Source organism: Etheostoma cragini, chromosome 6 (genome assembly GCF_013103735.1).
Source record: "Etheostoma cragini isolate CJK2018 chromosome 6, CSU_Ecrag_1.0, whole genome shotgun sequence".
NCBI classification, from domain to species: domain Eukaryota; kingdom Metazoa; phylum Chordata; class Actinopteri; order Perciformes; family Percidae; genus Etheostoma; species Etheostoma cragini.
The window spans coordinates 1,048,816-1,062,169 of record NC_048412.1 but is presented as its reverse complement, the minus strand read 5'-3'; the positions used below and the strand labels follow the sequence as shown (position 1 = coordinate 1,062,169).

Below are 13,354 nucleotides of genomic sequence, written 5' to 3'. Positions count from 1 at the left end.
GTCGCATCTTCCTTTTTATGATGCACCAAATGTTTTCTATGGGTGAAAGATCTGGACTGCAGGCGGACATTTCCGTCCCTGGATCCTTCTTCTACTCGGCCATGATGTTGGAACTGCTGCAGTATGTGTCTGGCATCGTCATGTTGGAAAATGCAAGGTCTTCCCTGAAAGAGACGATGTCTTGATGGGAACACGTGCTGTTCTAGAACTTGGATAAACCTTTCAGCATTGATGGTGCCATTCCAGATGTTTAAGCTCCCTATGGCACACGCACTCATGCACCCCCATACCATCAGAGATGCAGGCTTCTGAACTAAGCGCCGATAACAACTTGCGTTGTCCTTTTCCTCTTTAGTCCAAATGAAATGGAGTCCCAGCATTCCAAAACAAACTTTAAATTTTGATTTGTGTGACCCCAGAACCCTTTACCACAGTCCACTTTAAATTAGCCCTGGCCCCGAGAAAAGGCCTGCGCTTCTGGATCCTGTTTAGATGTGGCTTCTTTTTTGACCTATAGAGTTAATATTCTTGAGCCAAGGTTGTGGATTCTATTCCAGTCTGGTCTTTGGGCCTTGACCCTTACGCATGGAGATAGTTCCAGATTCTCTGAATCTTTGGATGATATGATGCACTGTAGATGATGATAACTTCAAACTCTTTGCAGTTTTTCTCTGAGAAACTCCTTTCTGATATTGCTCCACTATTTCTCTGCAGCTTTGGGGGAATTGGTGACCCTTTGCCCATCTTTACTTCTGAGAGCCCCCCACTCTGAGAGGCTCTTTCTATACCCAATCATGTTGCCAATTGACCTAATGAGTTGTAAATTGCTCCTCCAGCTGTTCCTTATATGTCATTTTAACGTTTCCGGCCTCTTATTGCTACCTGTCCCGACTTTTTTGTAATGTGTAGCCCTCATGAAATCCAAAATGAGCCAGTGTTTGACATGACATTTCAAAATGTCTCACTTTCAACATTTGATATGTTACCTATATTATATTGTGAATAAAATATAAGTTTGTGAGATTTGTAAATTATTCCATTCCTTTTATAGTCACAATTTGTAGAGTGTCCCAACTTTTTTGGAATCAGATTTGTATTTCGGGGCTACAAATTAGTATGTTGTGGCCAGAAATTAGTATTTCACGTACTTATTATACCTATATCATGGCCACAACTCCTCATCCCCCCCCCCCCCCCCCCCCCCCCCCCCCCCCCCGCGTCATGTTTAGGGATCTGTACGTATGAGTTTGAGAGTTTGACAGGTTGGAGAAATTGACTGATCATGTCTCTCCCTCATAGACTGGTGAATCACTGAGTTCTCTGCATTCCCTTATTGCTTTTCTATAAAAATAAATAAACAGGTATCCAGTATATGTTAAAACACCTGTGTTGTGTCTATTTATTGTTAACATGTCCTCTTGGTGTGGTAAATATAGGTGGTGCCACAGACCTGACACAACATCTAATTGACGCTGTTTGACTCCAGAAGAGGGGGCTGATGGGTAAATTTCTACTCAGAGGAACCCCCTCAGCTTTGAACACAGACCCTGGCAGGAAATTGGGCAATTGTGCCTTCAAAATAAAGGCCCTCCCAGAGGGGAAAGCCTCTGTTTATTGACTGTTGTTTCTATATTGTTTTTCAGTACTTATGTGATGCATAACAGAAACACAAGCTGTGTCATAGACATAGTTATATTGAAATATTCCATAAAGATCAAACTGAAAAGTTATTAAAAGAGCATGTACGGCCTTTTCAACTTGTATCCACCATAGCTCACAGTATGAGCTGGCTGCAGGATGCATATGTGTTTGCCAACAGGTTTTTGTAGTCATGAAAACAAACACAATATAGATTTATTGCAGAAAGATAAATAGGCCTATCACAACATTAAATATATGTTTGAGTGCCTCATGTATATTTACTCATACACATCTACCCTAAAGTTTCAAATAGTCAGGTTTAAAAAAAAAAAGATTTAAAGAACGGACAAGCATAAAAGGCTAATAATATAGGTATTTGTTTACATTAAATATGAATGTGTTCTTCCTATGAAAGTGTTTCTCGGAAAAATGTTTGAATGAATGTGATTAATGATTGATTGGAAAGTGATATTATTCTCCAGTTCAGATCAAGACAATCGTTGCAGCGCTTTCCCAAGTTCTGTTCTTATTTTGAAAGATTTAGCTGGAAGTCATTTTAGTACGACGCGACTCTCTTGACAGCGGCGCGAGCCCCGGGCTTCCAAATAAGGAATCCGGCTGTTGCTGCGCGCGGACACACACAGACCAACAAGGACGCTCCAGAGCCGCGAGCTGGGGACGGCGGTTCCCGAGATGCGCGCGAGCCCCCTTTGATGTGCCGCTCCGTCAAAACGTTCACATTCACCTGGAAGACTGTACGCGGACACGAAGATTTGGAGAATAACTTTTTTTTGGAGACAAATCTCAGAATTACTGGAATAACAAACACAACAACTATTGTGAAAAAAGGAGTTACCCTTTCTTAAATTAAGGAGCAGCGGAGGACGTTTCATTTGAGGACAATGTGAGAAAATAGCTGTCGGTATGTACATTCGGGATTTTCTGAACATATTTACGCACTGGGAGCACAGTCGGAACTAAAGGACATTCACAACTCCTCTCTGAGTTTGTCCCTCCTTCTTCATCCTAATCATTTTGCCAAGTCGAAGGCAACATTTCCAATTATAAAAATGCATTTTGTGGACTTATCCTAGGACTTAACCCCAGGCTTTTTGGAATTGGTGAATGCCCCGTGAACGCACCGATCTTTGACCACTGGCAGCATGCACCACAGGGACTGCTAACTTAGCCTACTCAAGGTAAATTCTCATTTTTTGGAATCTTTTATATTCACTAGTATTGACCTTTTATTGACACAGTGCTCACCTTCAAGTTTCCTGAACACACATGCCATGAAGACTCGGTTTGCTAGTTTGTGTCTAGGTCTGCGTTTGGTTCTGGTGAGATTTACGTGATACATTTTGTCACCGTTCTTGGGCGGTTTTGGGTCCAAATTAGCTTAAAAAAAAGAGCTAAATTTAGAAGGCATACATTTGATGGATATACATCCTGGTTGTTGTGGTCCCCCTTATATTGTTGTCTGCGTTTAGTCAGGTTGGGGAGTAGCACCTACATTTCCAAGTGTCACACACCCAACCAACCGGTGTGTTCTCAGGGACTCAACCCGCTGGAAGAGGGTAGCTGTCTGGGCTGCAGCCCGTAGGAAGGACGGTGGCACGTTTCTCTGGGGAGACACTGTTGCCAACTGGAACTTCGTTTAAAAAACATGTCATTTAACGAGTCTTCGCTCATTCGCAAATGTTAAATACCAGCTTGGACGTAATTTAAGACATTTTTGGAATGACTAAGGGAAACTCTTTAAATCGGCATATACGTGGAACACACCCAGCGGAAAGGAATTCTGTAAACATAAGGTATACATTTGAACTTTTTTAAACGGTTCCCTCGACACATTTATAAAGTTTTAATTTCAGTCAAAGCGTGTTAATACGGGATTTAAAAAAATAACCGACTGATACGCAACTCGTTGAATGCCTTTTCATAGCAGTGAAGCTTTGCCAGTATGTGCATTAAAAAGCAAGATTATTTTGAATTATCTTTGCAGTTTGGGTTCTCCATCCTAGAGACAGCGTTACGTCTCCCAGCCAACCTGGTCCTCACTTCTAGGAGTTTGATATATTTTAATGATCTAGAATCTTGGTATTATTCCTATTCGTGTTAGTCGTCCCCCCCCCCCCTAGGAGTGATGAGTTGTAGGGAAAGAAAGGGAAAGAAATCCCTTTGTATGCTTTTCTGTTCCCTTTGGGCCATAGCCTTTAGTTGTCACCTTAGACAAACTGTAAAGCTGGATATAATGTGTACAGAAAATCTTGCGTGTGTTTTTTTTTTGTAACCTGCTGGAATGTATTAATTTTGTGCTCAAGTCATGCCTTGGTAACACATGATGATAATGCAGGGTGAAATTATGCCCAGTGATGCATATGGGAGAAAGCAGAGGCACGTAGCTCATTTCTTTGCAGTGGAGTTTAGGCAGATGAATGCTTTGCACCTTTTGCTGTGGCGCACTTTCAGTCAGCCTGGTATCCCTCACTGATGGCCACCGGTCTTATTCGCCTCAAAAAGGGTTGTTGTCATTCACTGTCCTCTTCTGGTGCAAGGAGCCTCCCTCAGCTCTCCTTGTGCTGCAGTAGGACTCAAAATGTCCAATTTATTGTACTCTGCATGTGCAGAGGATGCACAAAAAATATGGAAATGAGACTGGAAAGTTTCTCAAAAACAGCAACCTACCCTAACAGAATTTTTGTCGGATTTCACGTAAGGCTTATTTTAAGACATTTGTTTTTCTACATCTGTGTATTTCCCTTGTTTGGTTGACATGATAATAATATATCCTCGTAATAATTTAGTCAACGCAAACATTTTCAAGTCATCAGATTCTATGGGAGGCTAGAGCATGGCCACATGGAGAAAATCAAATATCACCATATGTTTCAGCAAAATACCTCAATATCAATATGTTGGCCTTATTGTAGAGTTGATCATTGGTGCTTTCTCAAACTATTTACACAAGGAGTTTTTTGATAGTCACCAATAATGTGGAGTCAATGACTAAGGGGTTATGGCAAATAATAAAACATCTAGTAAGTCAGGTAAGTTCAGCAAATGACATCCCTTTACTGTAATGCAGCCTTTAAAACCAGGAGAAGACAACACATAGCTACGTTATCCTCGTATATTGATATAATATCGATATATATTGCCCAGTCCTATTGGGGGCGCTATAAAAACACACAAGCCCGTCCCTTGTATAAAGCAGTTTACATTTCCTTAGTATGTGTGCTGAACTGATTACTGTTGATTTACAGCAGCATTCTGTTTTTAGGGACAGAGCTGAGAATGCACAGTCACTGTATATATTCACAAATATGTTTGTATTTCAGCAGGTGAGGACATGGCCTTTTATAAAGTGCCATGTTGATACCTAGTGGGGCCGGGAGATATGGCATTTCATGACTCGATAACCTTATATATCACGATATAGCAAGTCTTCTGGTAATGCAGTCTTCATTTTATTAATGAACTCATAGTGCGAGGATCACTACATGAAGCAAATATGGCCGTAATGCAGTTCAGCTGCTGGTATTCAAACCTTGCGATACGAACTTTTAGGAATGATCTTTTAGCCCTTATCTTTAAAAAACTAATATTGCAAAACTGTAAAAATTAGGAAGCACCTTCAATTGAGAATTGGAAGGCTCTAATAAAGTATTATCTGTGTATTGAAAAATCAGTGTCACTCAACAGTTTGATAGCCAATGGAGCCAAATTTATAATGCCCTCCAGCATGTCTTTAGAACCCCCTTATTATTTTGTGGTTGTGGTGTGTATGTGGGACCTGTCTTGAATGAGGACCAGCAATGTGCGGGTGGGCGGGTAAATGGGGGTGGGAGAGGTGGGTGGATTGGTTGGGGTCGTTCAGTATAATCAGTAATAAGTATTGAGGGAAGCATAGAATGTAAAAATAGAGATGAAATTCAGATGAAACTGATTTGGTGAAATTTTTATGTAAAATGTCCCTTTATTTTATGTACTTCCTGGTTCCTAATCATGATGACCTACAGAAATTAATAAGAAAAGAAAAGAAAATACGGTAGACATTTAAAAAAATTTTTTGACAGTATACATCATTATTTTGCCCAACCCTATAACACTTAGTGTCCCTGGGTTTATGGTTCTGCTATCTACTGCTAAAGCCCCCACCCCCCCTTTTCTCTTCTTTAATGGAGCATTTTCCTCTACGGGTGTATGGATAAGACCGGCCCTGTCAGAGAAAAAGCTGCAGGAATACCTTAGACCATGTCAATGCAGCTTTTGATGCCTGCACAAAAAAATGGCTGCATTCTGCAAAGTGTCACAGTTACTGTTCAGTGGTTTGAATTTTTTTTTTTTTACCTTTCATTAAAATTTATTGCATTATACTACACACATGCAAAAACAAAGACTTAGCTGGGGCCCCTAACCTTAACACAGATATGTATGATGTTGCTTTCCATGATGTTGTGTCTAAAGAAAAATGCGTTTTTGTCACAGTGCCACAAAGACTCCTTTTATAACAGCACGTGCCTTTCTGGGACAGTGCCAGGTTTAGGGTCCTAGAACCTCCCCTCCCTCTTACCCTCACAGGTACAAATATTAGCAGTCCCCTGTTTGTTCACAAGAAAGAGAGCAGATAACATACACAGACCCAACAGTGGTGCCCTGACAGGCACGAATGGCTGGGAGTCACAGGGACGAGGCAAGCCGGCAACACAACACAGGCCTTTTCAGAGCCATTCATGCATGTTTCCTTAACCTAGATGTGCTTCTTTGTTTCTGCATCTGACATCCTCCCGCTGCTTTGGAAAATTCCTGCACCGTCGACGCACTCTCCTCCCCTCCATCCTCTCATCCTTCTGATCACTCCCCACCAAACAAGGCTGCAGTGTCCAAGGCTGTGTGCTATTAGAGCACCTCATATGTGAATTTGTGACATCAGAGGGAGGAAGAGGAGACAGTGAGAGGCAAGTGGGGGACAGAGGGAGTCATTGAAAGTGGGGAGAATGAATAGATGGGTGACGTGGAGACAGTCAGCGGGATGATAGAAGATGGATTAAAGGCGAGATAGAGAGGGACTGTAGACACAGGGCTGTGTGACAGAGACAGACAGCGCTACTCCTCTGCGTCTAAAACTCCAAAGATCACATTGTGTGGGACACACACACCGTGCTTTGGAGTAAATACACAGCGGTAAGTCAGCACAGACAGGGTAGTGTCACACACACACGCACGCACACACACACACACACAAACTAGGGCTGCACAAAATGTCATTTTATCGTCATCACAATATCAACGCAACAACTTCTATATAATATTAAAACTCAACAAGCAGTCAAGCTGTTGTATTTTAGCAAAATATTGTAAGCAGCAGAACTGAGAACACTTTGATATCTGATTATTTATCGCAAGTAATATTGTTTGGCGAGATTCAGCACCGTTATTGCATATTTTCTTCATATTGTGCAGCGCCACACACACACACACACACACACACACACACACACACACACACACACACACACACACACACAAAACGTAGGCCCTTCATAAAACCTTTGCTTGGAGGTTGACCAGATCCTGCATCACCATTGGCTGCCCTAATTAGGGACTAAACAAGGGGCTAGGGAAGGGTGCCTAATGATGCTTGGCCAATGTGCGGAGTGAGACAGGAACTTAGGCTGACAACCGTGTAAAAGCCACAAAGCTTTACCACAAAGAGCCTCAATGGCTACATGCACACCTCAGCCTTCTGCTCACTTCTGAATGGCTGTTTAGTTGTGATTGCTACGAATGAATATTCATATGGAGGATATAATTCTTGTCTGATGCCGATACGAGTGTATGTCTGTGGTGAAATGAGGCTAAGTGAAAGTGAAATCAGTCATTCTCATCTCTCTCCGGCTTCTACTGTGGGCGTTCACTCTGGTAGTGCAACCACGATCATGCCACGATTTCTCTTAGCCCATCACATCTTTGCTGTCAAACTGTAACATCTGTTCTCCTCTCTGCAGCTGACAGTTATCTTTTCAATACAAAAGGATGCGACCCTACTCCGCCTAGGGCTGGGCAGCATATCAGTATTATATCGATATTGTGATACAAGACTAGATACCATCTAAGATTTTAGTTATCTTTTCCTGGTTTGAAAGGCTACATTGCAGTAAATTGATGTAATTTTCTAAACTGTTCTATCATCTGCCTTTACCCACTTCGTCATTATATCCACATTACTGATCATTACTTATCACAAATCTCATAGTGTAAATATTTTGTAAAAGCACCAATTGTCAACCCAACAATATTAATATTGAGGTATTTGGTGAAAAATATGGTAACCCCCCACCCCACCCCATCCTAAAATTATCACATCAAGATGTGGTCTAATCAAACACTCTTCTCAACAGTTAGTTTTTATCATGCACTTGAATAAAAATGTACTGTTGACTCTTAATGAAGATTCTTCTGATTGGATTAGACACCAACAGTTCCCTTTGAGAAGGCTAGTTTTACTTTCAGTGAAAAGGTTCAATCAGTAAATACTTTACCATAAATTCCCTATACCCACCTTGTTGGTCATGTCAGTTTTAATCTGTATAAGGGTTGCCCATTAGATCATGATATGTAAAAAGGGTAGGGGGTAATAAGCTTAGTCTTCAGCTTCATATTTATTCAGTCTACAATGATGCAGTGCTGGATAAATCTATAATTTGTATTCATCCATGCCCAGAATGTACACAAGGCTATATTTGGGGATGAAATAAAGTATTATAATAATAATAATAACAGAATGAAGGTATACAGAGGATTGCCTACTTCTCGTTGGAACATCAACACACACCACATCCTGCACTGCTACTTCTAAGAGTACTACTGCTACATTGTGAAGTGACATCGTCCTCTTTCCATCAGTAGTCTGTTGAAATGTCTAAACCCAACCGATTGTTGCATTTAGTTTGTGTGTAATGGCTGTGAGAATCTTGACTCTGGCCTGTCAAAAGTAGCACAAGATATGGTGTTTGGGATTGGACGAATGGAGAATATGGTCAATAAAGTGTGACATGGGAGCTGGTTGGATTCTGATTTATTTATGAGGACTTTAATTTGTCAGCAAGTTTTGTCTTTTTATTTAACAGTTATCACAGTAGATTGACAGGAAAGTTTGGAGACAGAGGGTGACGTTATGCAGTCACTGAGCATAATTGTTGCTAATGCACAATTTTGTGATGCAATACGTAATTTCAAGGACGGTTGTGTAGTGTGATTGGAAAGTTTGTTGCCAGAGTAAAAATTGGCACTTGTCAGGGAGAAAACATTAATTCCAAACAAACACAATTACATATTTTACCTATTTATGTCTGTGCTCATTCATGAGTGAAATGACAGCAGTCGGAACTGTGGAAGAAGCTGTGTGATCACTTAATCATTCCTGTTGCTTAGGTCTAAAAGCTGGGTGAGGTGCTACATGGGGCCCTTTGTTTGGAGACAACTGTCGAGAGAGCAGCCAAGCATAAACTGAGCTCAACGCTGGCTGCTTGACAGAGGTATTTATAAGCATTGAAATACAAATCCTGTGTCAATTGAACACTCTCAGACTTTATACCCTGTATCCTCCAGCATCAGTTTACAGCTAGCCAACTTTTATCTCATCCCACATCAAAACAACATATTTTCCTAGGCTTTGTGAAAGTAGGTTAAAAAATAAATGCACTATAACCAACCTAAAACTATTATCTTCTAAAAACCTACACACATTAAAAGATTGTATTGGTTCTGCAGGAATTGATCCACCCCCTGAAAAGATTGACAACCCATTTCTAACTGTAGTGAGCTGACTGTGAGAAGAAAACAGTGAAGGCCATTATCACAGATTTAAAGGTGGCGAGTGGTATGATTAGGTCTCTGGTGTGGACGCCATGTTGTGCAGCACTGGTTATTGATTTGTACAAAGGATTCGATACAGTTGACCATTCATGTTTCAAAGTATTGAGTTATCTGAACAAGCAGCATGCTGGTTTGACCAATATGTTAGTGATAGGTCTCAGTGTCGTCCAATCTGATCAAGGTCACTTGAAGTCTCCAGCCCATCACCAGATACAGTCATAAATATTAGATAATTCTGCAAAACCATTTTGACGTACAGTGACGTAAAAATAATTTTAATTTAAAAGGTTTTTTTGTATTATATGCATTTTTTTCAATTGTTTTTTAATATATGCATGGTAAATGGAGACGGGTCAATGTAAGTGAAAGGTTATGCTTAAAAAAAGTTCACACTCTTACTTTGTGCATCCTTCTTTAAAGGGTAGAGTACTTCGCGCATTGGCATTGAACATAATTTCCAGGTAAACTGGGCTGGATAAGGGTTGCCAGGCTCTCTCTTAACAGTCAGCTTGTAACATCTCAAGGCAAACCAATCAATGGTGCGGTCTTTGTTAAATACTTGAACTGAACCCTTAATTAAACTGCATGTGAATATTTTTTAATAGTTTTTATCTCACTTCTACTTTGCTCTCCTCTTTGACTGAAATCATAAGACACATTTTTTACACAAACACAAAATAGCAGTTTCTGTTTTATTCAGAGATGAGACCCCAAGACCACAAACAAAACAACTCTAGATACAACCTAAAACCTTCCTTAACCAAAACCAGATGCATAGACAAGACAAAGCTCCAACCTAGGCTTCTACTAGAAAAACAGGAGAAAAAGGGTCAAACTAAAAGGACTTCTCTCTCCTACCAAACTGCTACTAGCAGCTCAAAGCAAGGCGGTTACACTGCTCACAACAACTTCTATCAGGAGACACACGAGATTTACACAGGCCTGTGTTGGGAATGGCAGAGTAAAGGGGGGGGGGGATTTCCATTGCTGCCATCTCTGGAACTAGAACCTTAGCGCACTCCTGCTATACAGCCAAGTGTCTACTAAAAATTCGAAAATACAACTTTTTCCCCTCCCGCTTGACCCTACTTCTAAAATACTTTTCAGAGATACTTCTTCTAAGCCACTTTCTCACATTTCTCTGAGTAGAGCTTGTCTTTGGCAGTCATAATTTCTACAAGAAATCAACACATGGTGCACTTTCTCAGGTTCCTGACATGAACATAATCCCATTCAGTGTTTTCCTAAAATAAATAAAGTGCTGTTCAGAAATGTGTGACCAATCCTCTTTCTTGAAATAATAACCTCTTCCTTATGTGCAACCTCCCTTCTTTTACAAACATTAACTGAGTCAGTTACTAGATATGGAGAATAGGCGCCTCCCTTTGTCGTCTTGCTTCCTGAGCGTTGCCATTATAAAATTGTTCCCTGCCACACTTTACTTTTACCCTCCGCCTTGGATAAAATAATGTTGACCTATCGTTTCCTTATGAGCGACTTCCTCTGCCAACTTATCATCCTCTTCATTTGTTGCAATACCTACATGAGCTAGGACCCATACGAATGATGTTTCTACTCCTCTCCTTTTGACATCTCTAATTGTGTAGAAATTCTTTATTAGGAATAATCCCTTGAGATGTGACATCTCGTTTTCGAGATTACAATTACAATTCTAATTGTCAGAAGAATATAATATATAAGGTCTTGTAGACTCTTTGATGACCCTTTCCCACTTTTGATAGCTAATACAGAGTCACTACAAATCAACGCCATCAGGATGATGCATATAACTCCAATGGTAACACACTTTAGACATTTTAGGTTCTCTTACAGAATGGGCATTCTACGTCTGAACAACAAAAGCTGCCCCTGTAGCACCTGTTTCTCAAGTCTTTGAACCATCAGTAAAAATGTATATGTCTTCCTGATATCTCTCTTTTATATGACAGTGGAATTCACTCATCAAATCTGATTCAGGATTTTCTGACTTAATCCCAAGTATCTCCAAATCAGTCTTCGGGACCTCCAATTGTCATAGAAGAACTGATGGCCACAGTACTCCTGGACAAAAGTTCTTCATGTATAGACATTTCCTGGGCCCCTGTCTGTCCTGTCCGTCCAAAACATGGAAGTTTTGCCCCTTCTCTCACCCAGCTTGCCTGAATTGTTACTTTAACTGGGTGATCAAACCTTGGACCCAGCAACGTGACCCAGTAGTTATCTTGAAGTTGCTCTCTCTGCAAACAGAGTGGCATTTCCCCTGTTTCTACCTGCAAGGAACACACTGGGGAAGATCGCACAGTTCCTGTACATATTCTCAATGCCTAGCTTGAACTATATCTAATCCAGCTATAACTGACTTGGCAGAAGATCCATAAACCAAACACCCATATTCAATTATTATACTTATACAACAGATTATACTTCACATTTCCCCCCTTTTTCCATAGGCTACCATTATCAGTAAATAGTGACTTTCCAGGTCCTGGCTGAAGATTAGAAAAAAAACATCATTAATCATTATGTTGAAGAGCAATTGACTAATAACACTACCCTGTGGTATCCCATTTCTTACCATATACCTTGTAGATGTTTCTGTTCTTATTTTCACCTGAATACTTCTATTATTTAAAAAGTTTATTACCCAGTTAAACATATTTCTCCCAATTCCTAACATATGCATCTTGATTGAGGGGCTGAGTTCCTATCCGATGGGACTTAAAATGGCTGCTGTCTTCCAGGCAACCAATAAGGACGCAGCAATCAGCTCTGCTGGACCAATCCGGTGTGCGGCCCTGTTCTCCACCATCTGTGTACACTCAAAGGAGGAGATCAACTACAGGGTGAGAAAAATTCCACAATATGAAGATCAAACATTTTCCTCAAGAAAAAAAAAAGTTTGACTCAAGACCTAGACAGAGCAACAGCCGTAACGTTTTCCAAACCCTTTTTGGACCACTGCATGAGACCCTGGTTGCTATTTAGCATCTGAGTTGGGAACACAAGCCAATTGTGGTCAGAGAAAACAATGGTTGGCACAGGACTAGACCCAGATAGATATAGGTGGAGCTTCAGGTGACATTCACTATCTGCTGGTTATAAATACTGGAGCCCTTTTGGACAAGGGTCATTCTTTTCAAAAGTGTAGAAATACTTTCTTTGTTTTACTGTGGCAGTAATTTGTTAAATCTAAGTCTATTATTTATTTGACTGAATATATATTTTAATATGCTACATTTTGTAGTTTAAGGGATAACATATTCGTTTATTTGTTCTGATTATTATCAGTAAAGGTGTCTGTCTTTATAAGCCCATGTTGGTGGAACCTGTGTGTAGTAGCAGTTACAGTATGTTAGGGTCTGAGTGGCATCAGTGGGCGGCAAAGTCTTGAATTAGCAGGGTTCTCTCGCCTGTTTGCCATTTTTATCTTCCTGTTATATTCTTCATGTATGTGAGAGAGGCAGAGGAAACACCTTCACACCCCAGTCTGTTCCTCTGGAATCCTCGAAAAGTCAGCAGCCAGATTAAACAATGTAAGCTGCATGGCTCTAGATACATATATGCATATACAGTGGTGTGAAAAAGTGTTTGCCCCCTTCCTCATTTCCTGTTCCTTTGCATGTTTGTCACACTTAAGTGTTTCAGAACATCAAACCAATTTAAACAATAGTCAAGGACAACACAAGTAAACACAAAATGCAATTTGTAAATGAAGGTGTTTATTATTAAAGGTGAAAAAAAATCTAAACCATCGTGGCCCTGTGTGAAAAAGTGATTGCCCCCCTTGTTAAAACATACTATAACTGTGGTTGTCCACACCTGAGTTCAATTT

At 40.5% G+C, this 13,354-nt stretch overlaps 1 protein-coding gene across 9 annotated transcripts in view; it reads left to right on the top strand.

The window, feature by feature from the left end:
* The first annotated feature begins 2,251 nt into the window (after positions 1-2,251).
* adgrb1a (adhesion G protein-coupled receptor B1a) overlaps positions 2,252-13,354 on the top strand; it is a 161,866-nt gene continuing 150,763 nt past the window's right edge. For 5 of the 9 annotated variants that reach the window (XM_034874737.1, XM_034874741.1, XM_034874739.1 and 2 more), the window contains exon 1: positions 2,254-2,840. The gene's annotated coding sequence lies outside the window, so the exon portion shown is untranslated. Of the gene's footprint in view, positions 2,841-13,354 lie in introns of all 9 variants that reach the window. The other 4 variants (XM_034874744.1, XM_034874742.1, XM_034874738.1 and 1 more) reach the window with 3 other exon arrangements.